Genomic DNA, 22,989 nt, shown 5'->3' with positions numbered 1-22,989 from the left:
CACAAAGACACCACTGACATGAAATGCACAAATTCTCATTAGCAAACTCTCTTGAGATCAATTTTCCAGAGAGAACCAACAATATTCCATCCTACTTCCTATCTCAAACTCATTAAGGTATGTGGCATTTTTGTGAACCCTATCATGATGATCTTGCTCTTTTTGGATGATCATGGCCTCCCTTTAATAACTCTTACTCGGCCCTCTAACTCGGCCTACTTTAGGATTACATCTCTCCCGGCCTCCTTGATCAAATGAGCTCCTTCTGAATTGATGGTATTGCCTTCATCCTAAGGCCTCCTTAAATAAATTTTCCTAGGCCTCTTAGAAACCCTCTAGAACTTACAGGTTTTATCCACTTAGACCTTAAGAAATATTCATTTTCCTTTTTATTTTTCTTTTATATTTTAAACCTTATCTTGGGTCCAAAACCCCTTCGCTTGGTTTCTTTGCCCACAAATCATTTTGTGACCAAACTCACACAAACCCATCTCAGTAGACTTGTGTAGTACCTACCAAGCTACACAATTCAACAACATAGTCTAGTTGTAGTAACAGTAACGTGTGCAAGCTCTTGTAGTCAAGCGAGGACCTGGTTGGGTTCCCAAGTTGTAAATTAAGGGTAGTTGTGACGGCATGATAGCTAGGGAGGGTCAGGGCATGCCAACTATTGAAAATTCATTCTAACACATGTTGGAAAATGTCAATGAATGCTAAGGAGTGTTAAGGAGTGTTAGGGGCATCACAAGGGAGAACTATGCCAAAATGCATGGAAAGGAATGAATAATAGTGTGTGTCAGGGAGTGTCAGTGAATTCAAGTGTGCCAAGGATGAAGTGTGTTAGGAGAATTTCATCATAGGATTTGCAAGAGGCAAGCCTACCGTTGTGATAAGGGGCTTGACATAACCATTTTAGATAAAGGGAGACTTTGTGCTGGGCAAAACATTATTTTTCCTTTAGATATGATTTTTATATGAGATGTGGCAAACTTTGGTTGCATGCTCATGTTTTAAACTATTCTAGATTATTTCATATTCTAAATTGTTGTGCATAAGTTTTGGGGCACTTGAATTGTGTTAGATTATATCTTTTGTGTCTTATGCATCTTTTGGTTCTTGCAAAATCTTAGTTAATGCTGCATTGTTTATATGAACTGGACATACATGTGAAGTATTACCTATGTAAGCTATGTTGCTTAGTTATTTTATGTCCATGGCTAGATGTGAGCCTTTTCTTGGTAACTAGTTAAGTGGGACAAGTTGAGCTTGGACATGAGTGGCCTATGATGACTTTTAGGCAGTTCTTAGGTGAACAAGGAACAATATACTTGTAGTAGGTGCAATTGGTCAAGTTTTTGTGGTTGAAGCAGGCTAATTTCATATGAACTGCAGCAGCCAAGGACTTGATTGGGTTCCAAATTCGTGAAAAAATGTAAGGCTGGATGTGAGGGCATGAGTGCCAACGCGTGGTAGGGAATGTCAGGGCATGCTAACATGTGCCAGATAGTGCGAAGGCATGTCAAACATGCTAAGATGTGCCAAGTGCTAAGGCATTCCAAGATGTGCAAGGGTTTGATAATGTGTCCCGGGAGTTTTCAAGGAAATAAAAGGGAGAAACAAGTGAAACTACAAGGAAATGAACACATAAGATGGTTAATAAATCATCAATTTACCTTTTCCAAGAGGGGCCTACTAGGAACACCAACACTAGGTCCCAATAGGTGCAAAATGCCAAGTCTTAGTGCATTATAAGTGCAAAATCTTCCTTTGTTGCTTCTCATCTAGTTTCCAATAATTGATCTAAAAAAAATTAATAGTAAACCATGTCATACCAAGGCATCTCAACGCATGCCATACATGCTAAGAATTTCTAAGCACCTACATGTGCCACGTGCCAATGTGTGTCAGGGAGCGTTATGCATGATATGAAGTGGCATGGCATGTCAAAGAGTGCTAAGGTGTGCTAGAGAGTGCCAATGCATGTTGAGGAGTGTTAGGGAGTACTAGGACAACACAAGGGAGCACTAGGTAAAAATGCAAGGAAATGAATGAATATGAGGGTGTGCCAAGGAGTGTCAATGAGTGCTAGTTTTCATGCCAAGGAGGGAGTGGCAAGGTACGATAAGCACTAGTAAGGCATGCTAGGGAATATTAGGGCATGTCAAGAAGTACGAGAGTGTGCTAGGGAGTTCTATTGTAACAACCCTAGTGAAAAGTTCATGTAATAAAAGTTAATAAAGGAAAAATAAGACCACGGTTAAGGGACACTTATTACAAGTTGAATGTTGGGAAAAGATATCTTCATGGGCGTCACTGGATGTGTGTTTTAGCTAAGGAAAATTGGAAAAGGCTAAGGCAAATGCATAAAAAGGCAAAAAGGAATTTTGGCACATTTATTTATGAAAATAAAGGAAATTAGGAGAAAAATAAGGTGAAAGGTCACAGGTTGCATGTGAGGAGGAAATTGAAGGAAAATGATGGAAAATGAATAATAAAGAGGCCTCATTCATAAAAAGGCTTCTGAGGATCAGTTGGCAAGCTTTTTCTATCCTTTTGTTAGTCCAGGTTTGGAGCTCTCTCATTATTCTCTCTCTCTCTCACTCTTGGTCACTTAGATTTTTCTTGGAGCACTCTAGCTTTGGATCAAGGAAGGAAAAGCAAGCAAAGGGAAAGGAAGTAAAGCAAGGATCAAGGAAGAAAAAGTAGGATCAAGCAACTTCAGTGGTAATATTTGCAGGTAACCTTTTGTATGTGTGATTTCCTAGCTGGTTTGGACATGCATGGCTTTGGATTTTGGTGTATGGTTCTCTTGCTGCCAATGGCATGGTTTTTCTGAGTTATGACAGTGCTTTTCAACCTAGCCTTTCCTTTTTCCAGATGCCATGGTGTTGGGATGTTTATTTTGGTTTCGAGCTTCGGTTTTTTTGATGGATTTCAGAATCTGGTGCAAAGGTGGTCTCAAATTTCATTCCCAAAGGCCTAGGAATCCCTTGACTACTTTTGGCCGGATACACGGTAAATATTGAGTGAGGAGTCTCGGTTTAGGGCTTAGTGATCCAGGTTTGGATTGTGGTAAACACTGAGAGACTGGTCTCGATTTAGCTCCTAGTGATCTGGGATTGGATTGTGGTAAAGCCTGAGAGACAAGGAGATGGAAAATTCCTCAAGAATAGTGATGGATTACGGATGGCATTCCAAGTTCAGTTTGGTTGTGATCGAAGCACCGGTTTTGGTGTGATCACGGTTCGATGAGGGTGGAGGTGGTTTAACCTATGGATTCTCTTGGTTGTTTTTGGATTGGTTGTTCTATGAGATCCCACATTCATGTTTGGAATATGGCACGGGGGTGACTGGATGAAAAAAAGATTTGGTTCAACCATGTCTACAGTCGGGTGGTACGTGGAAGTCCCGAACCTGGTCAAATTTTCCTATGATTAATGAAAGCTAAGTTCTCTTACTTTTGCACTTGTTTATATGTGGATTTAATGGCTATCATATCTTTGATATTTACATGGTTTAATGCTAGTTATAAGCATGGTTATATGACTGGTTCATGTCATGGTTATTTCATGTATTTACTTGTAATTGTTAAAATGATGGATGCAAGACCTAATTGATGTTATAACAGTTCAATGGAGAAGGTGGTGATCCTTCTTGTTATGTTTCATAAGTGCTTTCAGTCATTCATGCTTTGTCTTGTATCCTAGACCTGTAGGTTGCATTAATGCCAAGTGTTTGACAGAATGTCAGTCCCGGTTGGGGATGCTCAGGCCTAGTCCTAAGGTTGATTTTTGATTTGTTAGTCTTGTCATCATGTCTTTGATGGATTATGGAAGTTGTAACAAGTTTTGGGTAGTGGCCAGAATTCTGGACTAAAAAAATGCCTTGAATTTTGTGGACGCTGACATAGGTCTGTTGGGAAAATACCCTGGATGCTGGCACACAGACCTATGAGAGCGGCTGGAGGTTTATGGACATTGGCACACCTATATCATGAGAGCGAACATGGGTTAAGACTCTTAAAAGGTCAGTGGGACCCAGGGACATGATGTCTGAGTAGCTGACATGTCTCCTGAGGTTGTTTTTGTTGATGTGGATGGGTTTGGTTGACGTGTTCCATCGATTCCATTTCCTTAAGGTCACCAAGGAGGTTGAATCCCTTACAGTGGCCTCTCTCATCGCATGTTTACACTGGCTGGCCGATTGCTTGGGTAGATGTGGGAGGACGAGGTGTTACATCCAGGGTGTGCTAACATGTGCTTAATAGTGCCAAGGCATGCCAATACATGCTAGGTGCTAAGGCATGCTAGGATGGGCAAGGTTACAGGGTATGCCAATATGTGCCAAGGAGTGTCAAGGCAACAAAAGGAAGAACAAAGCTAAAATGAAAGGAAATGCACACATAAGAGGGTTAATAAGTCGACACTTTATGATTTTCAAAAGGGGCATTCTAGTCACACTAATAATAGGTTCCAATACATGCCAAGTACCAATGTGTGTCAAGTGTTAATGTATGTCAATAAATGCCAAGGTGTTCCAGGGCATGCCAACATGTGCTTGGGCATCCTAGTCATGGCAATATGTTCTAGGTACAAATATGTTCAAAGATGTGTGAGGTGTCAAGGAATGTTAGTGTGTGCCAAATCATGTTAAGTTGTGCCAGGACTGTTGAAGAGTGCAAGTTCTCTCTCATTAATAGAATTGGCAGAGCTTGATTATGTATTAAATAATATAGTTCCTACACACACTAGTGGAACTTTATCTAAAGGGGATTTGCTAGATAATAAAGCTAATAGAAATTAATCATGTGTTGACTCATAGGAAAACTATATTCTTATTACTTGAGGGAAATTATACGCACTAATTACTTCTTAACAAATTGATTGACTCTAACCACTATGGCCTTGGAAACATAATGAAAAATACTCCACAACAATGGTCTTAAATCATTATATTTTGACAAAAAATATAGTAACAGGCACATAGCATCATCAAAAACTCATTAGAATGATCAATGATGACGAACATTTTTTGACTATCACCAAAAGTAACCAAAAAGAGCATTAGTGAGGGTCAATAAAATATCGTCACTAGAAGTGTCACCAAAGAGAGAATTTGTGATGGGCCTTTAATGACCCTCACCAAAAGTGTCATTTAAAATGGCTTTGGTAACAAACCTTAAATGACCATCACTATATGCACTTACAACAATGCTTTTTTACGGACCATCACCATATGCAACATTGGTGACAAACCTTAAAGGTCTATCACATGCATGACCCACACCAATGACCTTTTTTGTTCTAGTGACTTGTGGGCCTTTTTCCTTCATGGAACAAATTCTGGCTAGTGCTCATCAAACACAATACACTAACACCACTAACACACACCAAAAGTCCAAGATACCCATAAGATGTGGCCTGCACTCGAGCGCTTAGGCTACACCTCCATAAAATGTACCTTCGACTTTGGATGTCCCAAAACAATAATATCCTAACCCAATATGGCCTATTTGTTAGATTTGTGTAATTCACTACTTATCATATCGTTGCACCTCCTTGACACTCCATGAAAAATCTACTTTGATGGTCACCTTCTAAGTTCCAACACCTCCTCTTGCAACATGAAAAAACCACCTGTATATGTTGCAACAACCTTGCAAACTTATTTAGTGGGTTGTACATATATTTCACATTTCTTCTTTGCCTTGCAAAGTGGTAGTGCCAAGTAGAGGGTATCAAATTTAATCAAGGAAGGTTCACTTAGTACCACTGCCAAGGTGCCTTTGTGTAGCTTGTCAAATGTCTTAATTTTTCTTCACAACTTCTCATGGTGCTTAACTTGCTTTTCTACACCTCTAAGTAAGGCTACAACCCCCCAACCTCTCTAATGATTCCACCTCTTTAACCCTTGTTAAAGTATTCTTAGACGTGCACTCATGCCTCAAGTAGAACATAACAGTAGCATCCCAATGTGCATGCTTGTTCCATCTTTTGATGCCTCACTAAAACCACCTAACCTAAATTATGACAACCTAAACTATGTGATTGTCTTGTAGAGGACTCCATTTTCTGAAGATGAAAACATAGAGTCTTGCAACCCCATTCACCCAACAATTCAAATATATTTAACCTAAATAAGGGTATATAACCTGCTCCTTCCAAATTTGACATATGATTTTTAAGAAACTAACACTTGTTTCTAACTATTAAATCCACTTACTATATATTCTCTTTTGTCTGCACCCACCTAATATACAAGAACACTTAAATTTTTTCAATACAACCAAGTTAAAAGCATATTTCCTTTGATAAGTCTCACATTCAAATTCCAAAAGTACCTGTCTACTCCATAAACTTTAACAACAAAATAATTGTATAAAAAAGATATTTTAAAATTAAATTATTATTATTATGATAAATATCCCCAATATACTAGAAATACTTTTAAACACAACCAAAAGCATGGAAGAGGGAATTAGTTCATTTAGAAATACTTTTAAACACAACCAAAAGCATGGAAGAGGGAATTAGTTCATTTTTGAACAAGGTAATCGTTAATTTTGTTTTACAAAAGCCCTCTCAACCCAAAACAAGTAGTCTGTTCAATTTTCACAAGGAAGGAGTGAAATCAAGATTGAAGGGAGTTGTGAATTAGTAGCAGACCTGATATCGAACCCCACCCTTGGATATTTAGTCCATTGACGATACTAAGGTATTTTCCATTTTTAACTTTACTGCATTTTCACCCCACTTTCAGTCTTCCACACAGAGAGTACACGCACCTCAGGGCTCTGGTTCAAAGTCCACTTTTTGGTTGTTTTATATCCACGCTTGTATGTTTAGGGGGTTAATCTTTGTGTTTAATTTTGTTACTATTTGCTGGGATGACATTGGCATTTGATGATTTGTCGTTTATCATAATAAAGGAGCAGAAGCAAAAGAACTGAATGAGAGACTTAGATTCTTAGAAGGCCAACATTGTAGTCACCAAGGCTGTTGCGAGAATCCTCTGCACCTCACTCAGGCCAAAGGGAATAGAAAATATGTTCCAGAGCCTTGGCAGCGATGCCACCATCCATAAGCTCCTATTCCATTTATTCATTCTCCATTTCTGGATCAGTGAAACCCCTTAAATTATGAAAATAAGTAGAATTTACTTTCGAAAAACATATGATTCATAAGTAGAAATTACTTCAAAAAAATTGTAAATATTCTGTAAGGAGTGAAATAAGAATATACTTTGTGATCTTCTTACTCTTTCTCACAAACTACGAGGCCAACCGAGCTAGATGATCTACATACGCCTATGTCTCTCTGTGAAAGCTCTCGAAATCGGTGAATGCAGTCAGATGTCACCAAGATTAGGACATAGACGCTCTGCGGGGATCTACTTGGTGTAGAGGTACTTTTGGCGGGATTTTCACTAACCAAGAACCACCTGGTTACCTACTCATATACTCATTGCTATAATGGAAACCTTACTCCATAAAAGTCCCTAGATCCCAAGGCCATATTGGAAAATTGACAGTCTCATATTCAAACTTCCCACTAGCATGGCTTACTGTCCCATCACAGGAAATTGTTAGATCACATAGAAAGGCTCTTAGATTTTTAAGTAGTGTTCCTAGACATTAGCATTTAACAATTGCATTGAAACTTTCAATCAGGGATCTTAGCAAAGAAAGATAATTTGAATTTGTGAGTGAATAGCTTCCTTGGAAGTTGACATGAAATTTCCTGAGACAAGGAATGGGTCTTTGTATGAGTCGCATCATAAAGATCCCCAAGTTCAACCATAATGATATTTACATATAAAATTGATATTGACTTATTGAGGAGGTTGAAAATCTCCATGTCCTACTCATCCCAAAACAACCTTGGATTGTGTGTTTTGAGAAAGGAGAGATATTCATGACCAAGGATAGGTGCACCATCTCTTGGAAGAAAATAATTCTCCATAGAAATTTATACCCATTAAGATTTTTGCTGCTAGCTGATAATTGGCACTCTTCATATCTATTTTTGCAACTCTTTGGTGCTTTGCAGCTGAAACAGGAAGAAAAAATTGAAAACATGCACGCACCCAACCAATAGGTGCATCTGGAACAGGAAATAATGTCTCTACTTCAGCCAAACCCTCTATAGGATCTATTTGTTCCCAGAATCCTGATGAAGAAGGTTGATCTGTTTCTAGAATCTATATTAGGTTCCCAACTTCCTCAACACTCTTAATGCATTCATCAACATGATTAGAAGTGAAGGATTTGTATCCATCATCATTTCGAGTAGCTCCAACTTCATTGCTAGTGCTCTTCTTTAACTCAATATTAATATATAGGTAAACATTACAAATAGATTCATTGATTTCATTATGTTTTGTGCACATGTCACAACCCAAACTATCCCCCATGTTTGAAAATATAATTGTCGCTTGGTTACAGATCATATTATCAGTTATCTCCATGCACAACATCAACCCCCTTGTCACATTATTCCAGAGTGAAACATTTCCTCACATTTTGTATGCTACCACATCCAATAGAGTCTCGTCCTATAGACTCATGTTGCTTTCCTTGCATAACAGATCCTGTGATACCCTTTCCTATCGTGCTTTGGTGAAATAATAAAATCAAGGCTTTATTAATCGATGAAACCATTATAGAACTCATAGAATCCTCTCTGCAAGATGATCTTGAAGCCTTTCCAAGAGTGGAACTTGATGGAATATTAATCTGTGACTAGCTTGGACTACTGCTTTTCTCTTCCTTTTTTGATGGGACTAACATATTAGTAGTGCCAATAATAAATGGCTCCTTACAATAACAATATTTGTAACCATGGATTGAAGAGTGCAATGAGAGTTATTCAACTAGCCTTGGAGTGGTAAAAGTTCAACCTTCCATGAAACTGCTTTAGATAATCTGCTTGTAATTTCATTTACCTTGGCAGTTAATGTTTTTGATGCTTCAGGTACTACTTTGGCAAATCCTCTAATGCATTGGAAATGAACTTCTTCATCCAATGCATGTTTAGAAGGAAAAGATGCACCTTGACTTGGTCCAGATATTGCATCATTATCTTTCAGTTCTATAGCCACGCATTTTTTCCACGTGTCAACTAAATATTTAGCTTTCCTCTTATTCTCAAAATTTCTATGGTTGTGCAATAAATTCACTGATTTTCCAACACTCGACTTTTTAAGAGAATAAGATCTACAGGTAACTTGTTGAAAGCATATAGCAACATTAAAATAAGTTCATCATCAATGGCATCACCTCCCTTTGGACTATCACCTTCACCATCTTTCCTTTATGTGTGGCTTGAAGCCACTCATCCATAATGAGAAGTACACTAAGTTGGATGGATTGATTAAGACAGTCATTTATGTTTGTTTTTGCAATTACTTCTACAAGCTATGCCATGAAAGTAAGTCAACTTCTTTCTTTGCACTTTCATCTACATATTCCTGCATCAGATGAATAAGATGTTTGACTCCTGTTGAGTTCTCCAAATCTCCATATTTGTTAGTAATGTTAGCAATTTCAACTGCCCTTATAACATGCCCCTGTTTAAAATGTCCTACACAACTATCACCTCCCTTCAAACATAATTCCATCTTAGCAGGAACAATATTATGATCAATATAATTTTTGTTCTCCTCTTGACGAAGAAATGAACCATTCTGTATTTTTTATGAACTGGATTTCAACTCATGAGATAGACCATGCACGTTCAAGGTTCTAAGGGACTGCATGCCAGGTCTTCTTCTGGTCAGCAGTCGATCTACTTCTTCTTGATGTTCATTGTTGTGTTTCTGGTCAGTCAACCACAATAAGTACTTTCTTGTGTTGTCATACAAACAAGGATATTCTCGAGGGAAGTTCAACACCCTTGCGAAAAAATGCAACAAGTCAAGGCCTTGCTATGTGACAATGGGGGTTAATTCCCGAGGGAAATTCAACACCATGTTGGAAAATCAAAGTAATTATATTAGGGTTTGATTCTCCTTTATTGATAATTACTTGTGAGTGTGTTGGCTTATTTTACTTCTTTATTATCTTATCTTTCATCAAGAAATTACCATATTATGTGTGTAAAGATCACAAAACAAGAGACACAAGATATAGGCACATGCTAGGGAAAAACCCCCTTCGAGGGGAAAACCCAGTCAAGATAATTCTTCTTTTCAATAGTATTCTTTGAGATTCTTTACCCTAGGCCAAGACCAAACTTTCCCTCCACACCAAGTCAGCCTCATGTATATTCGACCCCTTCCAGCAACTTCGACTAGGAAGCAGCTTTCGGCAACAACGAAATCTTAGGAGACTTCGATCTCGCAATCGAGGCCATGAAAGAGAGAGAGAAAGGCACAAAAATCTCGATTTTCTTCCTCTCTATAGACTTCCCCAAACTCGCACTTCTTTTCACCTCCCGACAACAGACTTCGCCCTTCTCCAACTCTTCTTGAGATATTGAACTAGCTTGAGAGTTGATGCTTCAAATGACTTCGACCTCCTTGTATATATAGGCTTCTTGTGGGTCGAATTAGGGTCCTTAGGCCAACTTGATATCTCTTAGGCTGACTTGATGTGGATGGTACATAATTCATATTTGACTTGATAAAAAAACTTTTTACATGTTTCAAAAGCCCAAGAAGGGTGTCTTTGAATGTAGAATGACTCTATAAATTCAATATTAATGCTAGGAGTCCACAATGGGGACTTTGACTAATATAATGATGACCCACTCATGAAACCCATGCTTTAATAATTCATTATTACAATAATAAAAATTCATTTCTTTATTCTTTTTACAAGTACATTACATAATGACTCAAGTAGATTATTGAAGACCGAACATAGTTACATTTCCTAACACATAAAACTATTCATTTTCTATCCTTTTCCAAAAAAATGTTATTCTTCAAAGGGTTGGTAGCTGAGTGAAATTGATATGTAATACTTGTCTAATGTACAATTAGACCTGCCTACACTACACATAGATTTTGAACATCCTTAGCTTGATCGTATATGCTGTAAGTCGATGAAATAATGCAAAAATCTAAAATGTTGAAAGATAGTGATATTTAACCCCAAGCTTAACCGTCTCAAAATAAAAATCAAAATCAATTGAATAGAATTGATACCAATTGATTTTCAATTTCCTAAACCAAATCCTACCTGTTCATATGAAAAAGACAGTATTGCTACAATTGCTCAACATAACCAAATTAGGCCGAATTATGGTAACTGAGATGAGATAATTTCTATTTCTCCATTAACAATCATACATGTGTATTCCAAGAAGTAGCATGGAAATTCAAGTCCATAATTGTGGCAACAATATGATTTCCATATTTCTCTACAATGTTGGGAACTAGTCATGCCAAGGGAAAAGCCAAGTTTGACATATGCCTGAGTTAATATGTCCATCATACTCAGATCAATTACCATTTGTACAAAACCTGGAAATTTTATTTTTGAACTAAAATTAGCATTTCATAGGTCATAATATAGTGAGGAATAAGGGAGTAGCTTCTATAGAATTCTATAGGAATCAGTTGGCAAATGGGAACTATAAGTAAGCCCTTCTCTTTATAAAATACTAGTGTAACATCAACTTTATTGACATGGAACATAACTTCTGCTAATTGAAGCAGTGCTTAGGTAAGCAAAGATGGTTCCATACAAGTTCATTTAATGAACTACTTCATATGTGATATAGCTATGCTCCTTTCACCTCAAAGTAGGAAAGGGAATATAAATTGGCTAGTATGATATCTTAAACCAACAATCCAATTAGAAAGCAGAAGTAAAATTTCAATAAAAGCATGGAATAAAATATTTCCACATTCACTAGTACTTCTTCCTTGTAAGTATAATTTTTTGTTGACTTTGTGACAGGATCTAGAAATTGTAACAAACCCCAAACAAATGTAATAAAATGTTTTAAAGGCAACCTTTTGTTTGTAATTATGCAAGTAATCAATGAGAGTCCAATATGTTCTGAATATACTAAATATAGGTAGGAAGCATAACTAAAGTCTTACATCGTCCTATGCTAACAAGGACTATTAATTATATAGCTTCATAAATTCATTGTGTATCTTTGAGAGTAAAAATTTCTCTATATGATCATTTCTGCCACAGCTAAATGAACATTCATTATTTTCACAGAATCCCAAAATCAAAATCCTTTATAGACATCTAGATAGGGTGCTGGTATAGGTGTGTGGGCTAGTGCAGGATGACATAGAAGGTATGGGTTCAAAAATATAGTGCCATTGTCGAGATTAAAGTTACCAAACTCAACTTGCCAAAGAGTGACGATTGACTAGTGATCCAGAAAAACACACGAGTTGGCTCATAAAAATTCAAATAAAACACCAAATTTCATGATAAAAGAGATTTTTCATTCATATTTAGGCTTGCAAAGCTTAGATAATTCATAATAAGAGCTTCGACAAGGAGAAATCCCATCTCCTTAATGTCTTCGTGGAGAATGGCTATAGTAGACGCTTAGGTCAAAGGGCTTTTCTTAAAGCTTCTAAAAATTCTGTTATTAATAAAATACCTAAAGAGCACCTGCCAGGTGTCCATCTTCCCTATTTCCAGGGAACCACAGACAAGATTGCTCGGATCCTTAAGAAGTTTAATATTCCCTCTACATTTAGGCCCCTCAATGCCATTCGTAAATCCTTCCGATCGGTGAAAGATCCCATTGACCCTAAGGACATGAAGGGTGTCTATGTAATCCCTTGTTCTTATGGAACCCCCTATATTGGGGAAACAGGGCGTTCTATCCATCAAATGATCAGTGAACGTGAAGCTGACCTAAGACATGGGAGAACCAAGTCTTCAGTGTTAGCGGAGCATGCGGAAAAGACCAAGCATCAGGTCTGTATTGAGGAAGCTAAGGTTATTACCAAGGTGGCGCAATTCCATCACCGTAAATTCAGGGAGGCAATTGAAATTGAAAGAAGGCCTAACAATCTTAATAGAGATGACGGCTGGAAGATCAGTAGTTGCTGGATCCCTGCCCTTTCTTCTTAGTCCTTCCTTTTTCCCCCTTCCCCCCTTTTTTAATTTTCGTGGTTTCCGTTTTTTCCTTATGCTCCCCTTTCCTTCCTCCTAAGGTTTCTCCTTTGTTTAATTTTCTCTTATTGTCCTGTTCTGGTCCTTCTAGTAATTAATATCTGTCGCTCGTTCTATTTTTATTACTTTTTCCTTTTCATGGTTTTCTTGTTTGTTTTTAAGCATTGTTCCTTGTCCTTTTGAACAAAATTTAATTTTATTAAAATTAGAAATTAATTTTAACCATTCCTCAATAATAATTTATCCCCTTTAATTATTTTTATTTATTTATTTTTTATTTTATTATTATTATTATTATTATTCTTTTCATTGGATGAATTTAAATTAGGATGAAGTGATTCTATATTTTTATATGAAATTAATATTATAACATAAAAATATAAACAATATTTTAATATTTTGATTTTATTATTTTTTAATATTATGTTCTCGTTATCTACTCATTTTTATTTATTTCTATTTTTAATTTTTTAATTTATTTATTTATTTTTATTTTTTTCAAGAGAACTTAATTTCATTTTCTCGTTCTAATATATTTATTAATACTAACTAATTTTTATAACCCTTTAATATATATTTATTTTTTTTACATTCATTTAATCTAGACATATACTATAAGATAGGTCCTTTATATAACTACTTTCCATTTGATTATAATTTTTATTTATTAAATAATACCTTTTACTAACTATTAAAACCAATTAAAATTATTATATATATATATATATATGTGTGTGTGTGTGTGTGTGTGTGTGTGTGTGTGTGTGTGTGTGTGTGTGTGTGTGTAGGGATTAGTACCTAATTTAACTAATTTCCTTTAAAAAATAAATAATTAAATAATAATTAAATTAAATTAAATTTGACTAGGGTCCTAAAGTCAAAATTAGTCGTTGGTCATGTTAACCGTTGGAGGCTTTGCTCAGTCTATTTAACATGCTAAGCTGGATCTGTTTCTTCAACTTGTCCTGACGATGAACCACACTGGTTGGTTCGAAACGCGTCGACAAATGTTTTCTTCATGTGATTTTCGCTGAAACTCTTCTTATAATTGATATGGATCACAGAAGCCTCAATTCAATAAATAATTCATATTTTCAATAATATCCCTTTTCAAAATAGAAATATGATACTATATTCTGCAAAAGGACCTAGATTCTGGATGGTTGACATGTCTGTTGTGATAGAAGGTTAGAAAAACAAGAAAAAATAACTGCTCCTTTTCTGTTTTTGTCTTGCATAGACAAAACACCTAGCGAATCAGACTTCCAAGTAAATTTGACTTGGATTGGAGCCATATCCAAGAAGGCTGATAATTATGATATGCCAAGATCTGTAGGTTGTCAAAGCTTCAGTTGCCTAGACTAGTACATTTCCACATGGGTTCATTTTGATGTTTTTCTTCCCATGAACAATCATGAATTTAATATAGGATATCACAAAAAACACTTTAGTAAAGTGTTTTACAGTTATTATAAAAGACTGCAAGGAATATTTTATACATTAATTGCAATTGCACAGATAAGAGTTGCATTCTACAGCCTGTAGTAAGGGGGATCCATCAACTAGGTACATTGGGTGTATTGAATATGGAAACTAGCATAAACTCATCTAACCATGCTTGATGCATACCATCACTTTGGGAAAATTGCCTACATATCAAATATTGGTAGTTGGAACTCCATATATGTAACCTTGAGTGTTGCAAGTGCAACCTAGGTGCATATGAGACTTGAGGTGGAGACATCCAATGTTGTAGCAAACTTCCTTATAGTTGTTAGAATCTAGTGATACAGGAAATCAGAGTTCCAAATATTCGATGATCTGGGTTAATTCAGAATTGGTCAAAACCCCTAGGGGCAGTGTTTCATCATACATGGACCATGGATCATAGTGGAATTTTGATCATCCCTGAAATTTCTGTTGGATTCTTATCATATTTTAATGAGAAAGAAAGTTTTTTCTACAAAGGTATCCTAATATGATCCACATCTAATATGAGTTTAGGAAAATGGCCTGCATAACATATATTGGAACTCAAGATATGCAACCTCAAGCTTCTCAACCTAGGTGAATATGGGACCTCATTTTTGTTGGGTTTGGGCTAGTGGTAAGAGCACGGTAAGAGTTAGTGGAAAAACAGGTTCAACAACTTTGGTCATTGTTCACATGTTATTTTCCTAATTTATATCTACTACATCCTCAAGCTACTATAATTCATTTTGTGGTGCTTTCTTTTGTTCAGGTGTTTTTTCTTTCACCTCTTCATCTCCTTGAGTGATTGTTATAGGTGGTATAACAAGGCTAGATGTTGCTCATGCCCTTCAAAAATACTCTTTTAAGGGAGGAACATACTTCTGATATATCAATGTTTAACCCCTTTTATAATTCTATATTTTGAGATGGAGCATTTGCTAGATTTATTTTACTATTTAGTCTCTTGATGTTGCTTTATGCATTAATGATTGGATTTAATAGAGTTATGGAAGTGATATGGAACATAATTATTACTCTAGGGAGAAAACCTATGTTAAATGATTATTGTTTTAATGTACAGGTCATAGTATTAGGGTGATATGCTAAATTTTTATTATTTTAATGTCCAGGTCACAGTATTAGTGTCAAGGAATAGGATAGGTGGATGTGCTTGTATAGATTACTCCTTTGGATTCCTAGTTTACATGGGTGCCTTATGTTAAGAGAAGTGATATGGAGCCTAAAAGCATGCTTATGCTTCTATGTAATCATCCTTAATGAGTAACTAAATTTCTGAATTCTTTCTTTTTTCAAGCAAAGAAAAAATTGGTTTTGATTGAAATAGAGGATTATTATCAGTTCATTCATGTGCTTCAATGAAATCTGATTTCTGAAACCTATGTAACACTTATGTGTATCCCTTCCCACCCAAACAAGTATCTATTATCGTTGATGGTATGGTTTTTTGCAGGTTACATGGTGTTTGTTAGAAAAATCGTCTTGCACCTCTGATTGGAAAATTAAGAATCCCACTATATCGTACTAATGGAGATAATTTATTTTTATTTGACCATAATCTACAGAGGTATGATCCAAGAATTTGGGTAATTCTGTCAAGTGCCTCTAATCCTTTGGAAACCTTGTGTTAAGAATAGAGATAGCCAGAAGTACAAGCCCTATTTGACCTATATTGTAGAATTAACAGGGATAAGTTCCAAGAGTTTGGTGTTCAATCTCTTCCATGCTTCCTCAATTGTTGAGGAACATGTTGCCCATTTTTTTAACGTATGAGAACATGCTTATTTCTCCTCTTTTCTTCCAGGGTTAACCATGCATCGTCATGCTCCTTTTGAAATTGTGCCTCAATCTTTGGGGTGATATATTACAAAACTCAACCCCATTGTTAGGAATCCAAAGCAAAAGGGATTTACCCATTGAGTATGAATCCAAAATTTTCCTTTCACCTATGCAATTCCATAAGTAGTTTCAACTTTCCACCTTATTTTTCTCCTTTTTCTCTATCTTTCTATGACACACACCCACAGAGGGGAATCAATGGGAAATTTCTGTTATTTTGTTCACCATCTCCTCTCCCTTTGTCACTTCTTCCACCATGATTTCTATGATCATACCCTCCCAAAGATGATGAATGAGATTCCATCAAAAGAATATATGAGAGTAAGATACATAAGAACAATAGTGAGTTTTTAGTGATGTTATACTAGCAAAAGCTTTGTTCCTCACTTTAAATCTTCTTGCCAAAGTTGTTTTTCAATGTTGTTCTACCAAACTTGTCCACCCTAAGATGTTCTCATTTCTGTTGTCCAAATCTTCTCTCCAAAGTATGAAACTGAAAAATGAGATGAATTGGGGTTTCAAGTACTTTTGTAGAGAGCCAAGGGGAAAAATTTTGATAAATAGGGGGCCCATTCCTCCTCATATGCCAGCTGGTGTGGGGAGGCCATGTGGACCCACTCTACCTGTTCCCACCAAAATCAGCACAGTATTTTACAAATTTATTTTTTATTTTATGCAGGAAATGTTTCTCAAGTTGATCAGTGCTTTGTCTTATAGATTCTGACGTGAATCAATAATCTTCATTTCGAATACAAATTGGAAACCCATTTTCTAGTCTAGGATGGTGATTTGAAGGGTGGAAAACTGTCTAGGATTCATCGTGTATTTTTAATATTTTATTGTCATTAAAATACGTATTATATTTATGCTTAATACACCTTGAAATTCTAATATTTCTAGTAGAAATGGTACTTCTATTATGTATGCTATGATAATATAATTCACAGATGGAGGCTAGAGCGTGGAAATCAATCTAATATTTTCTCTGAAATATTTCCAACAAAGTAAAGAGGTTCTCAAAATTGCATTCTTGAAAGTATCCCATATGGTTGAATATCTCCAAATTAGGTGACATCTTGATCTTAGGTTATATTCTCTTTTCTTGGAGTCAAAATTTATGGGACTCGCTCTGCTCTTATGTTTACAAGTTCTTCTTATGGGTGCAAGTCATGATCAGTTGAAGAAAGTTAAACATGTTGTTCAATATGCAGGGTTTGCAGCTTACCATTTAACCCTTGAGACCTATTTTCTTGCAAATGAAGGTGCCACCTTGCCTGAACTTCCCTTGAAATCACCAATAATTGTTGCATTTCCAGAAAAATAATTAAGTTTCGATAAATCAATTTCTAAGATACCTCGTTCTGTTGTTCCTATTCTAGAACAAAACCAGTCAAGAGAAATGCAAAACGTGAAAATATATAAGACAATTTCAACTGTCTATGCCTTAGTAGATGACCCTTTGATTGATAAAAATAAGGGAGAGTCCAAAAAACCTCCTACTAGTGGAGAGATGGGGCTACATATATCACATGTTACTAGTAAATCTAGTGCTGATGGAACCAATCTTGTTTAAGTAGAATTTGTTTTTAAGAAATACTCCATAGGAGATACATGTGCTCAAGTTACAGGGGTATAGTGGGATATATATCCATCTAGACAGATACCTTCCCTTCCAACTACTCCTTCAATTGATTTATCTAGATTTTCAACTTCAATAAAGGCATATCCAAATGAAATTATATCTCCTGTGGGTCTCGTTTCATATGGCGCAGTCACATCATATTTGGAACTTCAAGATAAGGAATGAAAAGATTCAAATCTGGCAAATGGTTTCATTCTTTCTATTTCATCCAAGGTTAATCTTAATTATCAAATAAGAACTGAGAAGTTATCTAGTAAGGTGGCATGGGAGAATCAAGGAATACCAGAAAAGGAAATGAAGTCCAAGTTTTTTCCATATGAGCAACTTTTAGGGCACATAAACCAAGAATTGGTTTTCTCTAAAGAATAATTTCCACCTTCTCCTCATGATCATAATATTATATTATTTTTTTATCAAGTTATTGTGTGTTGAAGGGGGCAGTCTGTGAGGATTCACAACTCTTTCACATCAAGTATTATGGTAGTTTTGACAAGTCACTAGGAAGGTACCTCCGAGATGATTTGTTTGACCAAGTAGGTTTTTTCTTCATGTATTTTTCTTCCTCCATAGCTTTCTCTTACATCTTGTAGAATTTTCATTTACACAGTAATAATTGGAAAATTTTTATGTAACAACATACCAAAAACATGAAGAATTCCTATTGTTTCTGTAATGAACCCTCAGAAGCACATGTTCTTTTCTATACACACCGTCAGGGTAGCCTCACAATATCAGTAAGACAATTACCTGGTGAATGTGAAGGAAAAATATGGATGTGGCATAGGAGATTAAAATGTGCATGGAAATATGGAGTTCCAGAAGCAACTTGATGAGTAGTCATCTCTCATGCTGCATGGGGTTTATTCTTTCGAAAACTCCTAGAGCTTAGTTTCTCTAATCATGTTGCAGCAAGTAGAGTTGCAATACGTTGTCATTAATTACATTGAGACTGCATTTTCTTTTATGGTTATGCCACTGAATTTGGCTGCTTTATATTTTGCAAGCAGTTTTCATGTTATTTTTTTATGTTGACCTTGTGATATCTTACATAATTAATGTAGCTCTTGATTTTTCTAGAGTACCCAAAATTGTGTATGATAATTAATGGCTATTCCATACTAATCTATTGGACCTACATTGTTCCAAAATTCAATGTGACAGATTTGGCAATATGATTGCATGTTTCTGATATTCCTCCATCAATGTTCTACATGTGCATTTTCCACCTTCAAAATTAGGGTTCCATGATCCACATCAACAAGATTGACTTAGAAAGGAAGCTGCATAGGTACTTTATGATACAAATTGTACATATGGGTAGATGTTTGCTAATTAATATATTTCTATCATACGTATGGTGTAGGAACCCCCAAATCCAAACTAATGTGCATTTTGATGTAGGAAATTTTGTTTAGATAGGTTTTTAATTTTCTCGAATAGAAAATCGGCACATCTGGATCCTTTTATTCTGGTATTAAGGTTCTTGAATTAAGGAGGCAAATGGAAGAGCTTGAAGGAATGCTACATAAAGAGAGAGTTTAATTTGAGGTGATATTATAGATGTATATAAAGGTTGTTTAGTGTACTTTAGGTTGTCTAACATGATAGTATGCTAGAATAATCTTTCCACTTAATGAACATTTCCATATTTTTTTATAGAAATTGCTTAGTTGGAAATCATTTATTCATAGGGTTCATTCTTTTGATGCAATCTATCAAATTAAAATAGGGTTTGTTGCAAGAGTCCATCATTAGTGTTGGGCACGTTGGAACTTGGAAGACCTGTTGTTGATATTTTAAAGCTAAACAATATAAGGTGTTTTCTTCTTTACGAAGCCTATGAATAGGATCATTGTCTTTTCCATTTAGATTCATCTCTTAGAGTGAAAAATTCTCTTGCCAAATTGGAATCTAGTCCACTGGAGGATTTTAAGACTCCACATAAGGTATATGATTCTAGCATAAATGAAAAATTTGGATACCATCAGGGTACAGTCAAAGATAGTAACAATTCTAGTGGTAGTTTTGGGATACTGATGACAGAGGACACGGGCTCCATGGTTGATGGAAATTGTTTGGACAAAGCTATCTATTTTTGGAATATTCAGTTCAAAGATATCCAAGTTGGAAACATGCATGTTTTAAATAATGGGCCTGGGAAACTTCCCATGATTAGTAATGTGGGAAATTCCTACTTGTGTGACCATTTAGAGGAAATTGGGACTGTGAATGGAAAATTAAATTAAGGCATGGAAATTATTAAATTATTAGAAGGTAAAACAACCCAGAATATCTGGATGATGTGGAAGGAGATACAAACATTACAGATTCATCCAATATATCTAATGGTACCATGTTTCATACTTTTGACATGGAGAATGGTGAATACGAGACCAAAATCCATTTTATGAGACAATTCCTTTTGAAACAATTGGTAGTAGGGACAATACAAACGGTTTGGATGAAGATATGGCAACTTGTCAAAAACTGTCAGACCAGGATTCTCCTATCATAGTTGATCTATCAAATACACTAGATGCAACATGGACATGTGAATGCCAATTAGTAAAATCTCAGGCTGTATCTGTGACATCACAAGGGTAGGAAGTTGGTTCTGCCACTTTGGCTACTATTGCCAGTGGCAGTGAATCTATAGACAAAAAATATTTTAATCTAGCTCAACAAATTGCAATAGGAGACAAGATGATGTCTGAATCTGCCTAAAACATGCACGATAAATCTGGAATAGAGGTGCCCGAGAAAAGCATCCCTCCCTCACCATTAAAATAATTAAATATATCAGAAGAGTTTGGAAGCTACATTGGGGCTCCTATGTCAAACTTACCAAAAAGTTACAGCAAGATTTTACGAGAAAATTTATTAGGCTCTATTAGAGTTGACTTTCAGAGAAGCTGTAGTCCTATGTTTGTCTCATCATTTAGTCATCTGGGTGGTAATGGAGTGGTAAGTTTATTTTCCAACTAGTGTCGATGATATTGTTATTGTTGTTTATGATAATGATCCAACAAGCATAATAGCTTATGCACTAATATTGCAAGAATATCAGGCTTGCCTATATGACAAGGTACCTGATAGTGAGAAGCAAAATGAAATATATAGGGATAAAGAAAAGGAAGGTACATATTTATTTGGTATGGGTGGAGTTGTTTCAAATCCACTTTAGTTGTCAGATGGTTCCTTAGACTTGAGTAAAGTTCTTTCCAAAGAGAGAAGTTCGGGATATGAGGATATTTACACATATGGCTCCAAAGGGAATGGGGGTTCAAATTCATCACTACATGAAAAGACACATGCAAAAATATCCTTTCGTGATGAGGGTCCTCCTAGAAAAGTTAAGTACTTGGTAACTCGTTATTGTGAAAAACAGTTTTATGCCCTTAGGAAAAAGTGTTTTCCAATAGAGATGGACTTTAGATTGTCACTAAATCACTACAAGAAATGGGGACCTCAAAGAGCAATATGTTTTTGGCAAAATCCTTGGATGAAAGATTTATTATTAAGAGAGTCACGAGGACAAAATTGGAGTCTTTTATGAAGTTTTCCTCAAAATATTTCAAATATTTGTGTGACTCATTATGTTCTGGAAGCCCCACATGTTTGGAAAAAATCCTTGATATTTATTAGGTTGGATAATCATATTATTGTTTATTCTATATTTGACAATTACCTTTTGCAGACTCCTAGAGAGTTTACTAGGCTTTGTTTCCTTCATTGTGTGTGTGCATGCTACATATTGTTCTTATCTTTAAGGTCACTATAAAGAATGCAAAAGGTTGCAAAGAGATCAGGATGAACTGATGGTAATGGAAAATCTGTTGTTTGGAAGAAATGTAACACGGGTTTATGACCTCAAAGGTTCTGGTCTCTCCTGTTACAATGCAGATTCATCAGGCAACAACAAAGTTCTTCTAGACAAAATCTCTTAGAGACCATGCCAACTACTCCCATATTTCTTAGGAATAAATCCAAGCGCCTTTTGGAGAGAGCAGTCTGGAATGATACTTAATTTCTCCTCATAAATATAGTTTTCATGTTTCTTAATCAACATTAATTGTAATCTTAGTTTCAAATTTTTGTTGAGTGATTATGTTCAATGTGTGTTTGCAATCAATTCATGTCATGGATTATTCATTACTTGTTGGAGTTGATGAAGAGAATTGTGAGATGGTTTTAGGTAATAATAGACTCATACAATGCTCATTTTTGGTAAAATAGACTCATACATTTGCTTTGAAATATATTTTCTCATATTTGATTTTCCATTTTAGGTAACATTATCAATAATTTCAGTTGCTTGGGTCAGAGCATGTATCTATCAACATTTCAAAGATGAATACACTACTTTTTTTTCTTCATTTCAAATTTCAATACATGAAGTTTAGTTTACATTGGTGATAAAGCCAACAATTCTTGCTATGATGTTTTTTATGCAATGAAATTTCCTAATGATGATAGCCTAATGATTGCGATGGTATTACAATTGAAAAATTGAGCATTCTTTACCAGAGGTATATTCTCTTGATATTTCACTTTTATGATAGGACCAAGCAACAAGTATTGGCAGTCAAAGATTTCATTTTTGTGACCATCATTTATGTGAATAGGTCATGATTTCCTTGATTTGAAGGGTTTGGAGAAGCTCATTTTAAGTTACCCATGTGGATCTAGCTATCAGATGAAATAAAATGTGCCCATCTTATTTTTCTTTTCCTTTTTAATTCTTCTGATAATATTTTCTGGTTAAATATTGTCTTTCATTTGCTAGTCCAATTATCTTTAATGCTCTAATATTAAACTTGTTTTAGGCCATGAATAAATATTTTTGATTGATTTTAAAATGCCTCCTTGACTTATTTTTTCCACCCAACTAAAGCTAAGTGTATTAACACCATTTTCTGAA

The 22,989-nt window shown here is 35.6% G+C and overlaps 2 pseudogenes; both read left to right on the top strand.

Moving 5' to 3' along the window:
• Positions 1-18,362: 18,362 nt before the first annotated feature.
• LOC149140877 (1-phosphatidylinositol-3-phosphate 5-kinase FAB1B-like) lies at positions 18,363-19,610 on the top strand (annotated as a pseudogene).
• Positions 19,611-20,795: 1,185 nt separating this feature from the next.
• LOC149140876 (1-phosphatidylinositol-3-phosphate 5-kinase FAB1A-like) lies at positions 20,796-22,422 on the top strand (annotated as a pseudogene).
• Positions 22,423-22,989: the final 567 nt, after the last annotated feature.

The sequence above is a fragment of the Pinus tabuliformis genome, chromosome X (assembly GCF_031772625.1).
Source record: "Pinus tabuliformis cultivar Carrire ecotype Pingquan chromosome X, CPIR1, whole genome shotgun sequence".
In the NCBI taxonomy this organism is placed as follows: domain Eukaryota; kingdom Viridiplantae; phylum Streptophyta; class Pinopsida; order Pinales; family Pinaceae; genus Pinus; species Pinus tabuliformis.
The sequence above is the reverse complement of the archived record's forward strand: the minus strand, read 5'-3'. Positions and strand labels throughout refer to the sequence as shown.